At 38.1% G+C, this 1,311-nt stretch overlaps 1 pseudogene across 1 annotated transcript; it reads left to right on the top strand.

The window, feature by feature from the left end:
* Nucleotides 1-485: 485 nt before the first annotated feature.
* Nucleotides 486-839, top strand: LOC308274183 (large ribosomal subunit protein eL34-like; annotated as a pseudogene). The gene has a single exon. The product of its transcript is annotated as a large ribosomal subunit protein eL34-like (transcript).
* Nucleotides 840-1,311: the final 472 nt, after the last annotated feature.

Below are 1,311 nucleotides of genomic sequence, written 5' to 3'. Positions count from 1 at the left end.
TGTGAATTTATATGACATCAATTACAATTTAGATGATCAAATAAAGTGTTTTGACATGAATAAAACAGCATGATAGAGAATTCTTATACTCAGGTAATTACATTTTTTTATTTAAGGACATTTTGGTAGATTTTCTATGAAAATCTGTTTAAAATATTCAGCGCCTAAGATAATTGTTGTCACATGCTCCAATCCTCAAACTGTTTTACTCTGTAACACATATACACCAATGTGAAAAATCATAATTTCCCTTGTTGTAATTCAAATCTAGAGGCCCGTTCTCATCCCTCTTTTGTGCCATCAGGTAGTGCTAAATAGGTTATATTTTTAATGACAAAAATTTCAAGAACATCCTCTTTATATAGGTAATGAAGTTAAAATATTTGGGTAGGTTGACATGATTATTCCATCAAAGTTAAAATAGCACAATTAGAAAGTATAACAGATCAGGGCTCTTCTGGGGACGGTGTCTAGAGGCACCCAAAATGGTCCAGTGTTTGACATATCGTCATAGGCTTTCCTACAATACAGCCTCTAACAAAACAAGGCTGTCCTGAACCCCTAGCAACAGGATTGTTTACCTGGGTACCAAGAAGGTTGGGAAGGCTCCAAAATCTGCACGTGGCATGTGCCCAGGCCGACTGCGAGGGGTTCGTGCTGTGAGACCTAAGGTTCTTATGAGATTGTCTAAGACAAAAAAGCATGTCAGCAGGGCCTATGGTGGTTCCATGTGTGCTAAATGTGTCCGCGACAGGATCAAGCGTGCTTTCCTTATTGAGGAGCAGAAAATCATTGTGAAAGTGTTGAAGGCACAAGCTCAGAGTCAGAAAGCTAAATAAATGAATCTTCTTTGAGTAATAAAAAATCAAAATGCTAAAAAAAAAAAAAAGAAAGTATAGCAGATCAGGAATGGTGGTGTACACCATTGCAATCCCAGTACTTGGGAGGCTGAGACAAGAGGATCACAGGTTCGAGATCAGCCTCAGCCATGTAGCCTCAGCCATGCTTTTTATTTTTATTTCAAAATAAAAAGCAAAAAAATCTGGGGGCATAGCTCAGAGGTAGAATGCCACTGAGTTCAAACCTAGTACCTCGAAAAAAATTCATATAAAATATGACAGTGTAATACAGTTATGTAAACTGTAGGCTTATATTAAGCATCAACAGCATTCTGAATACTTCAAAAGAACAGCATCATATACAAAAAAAAATCTGTGGCTTTTGTAAAGAACTGCATGTGAGGCCAGGCATGGTGGCACATGCCTGTAATCCCGATACTTGGGAAGCTGAGACAGGGGGATTGAGGTTTGA

This window comes from Muscardinus avellanarius (genome assembly GCF_963383645.1).
Source record: "Muscardinus avellanarius genome assembly, chromosome: 15".
In the NCBI taxonomy this organism is placed as follows: domain Eukaryota; kingdom Metazoa; phylum Chordata; class Mammalia; order Rodentia; family Gliridae; genus Muscardinus; species Muscardinus avellanarius.
Note: the sequence above shows the minus strand (reverse complement) of the source record. Positions and strands in the feature narration are given on the sequence as shown.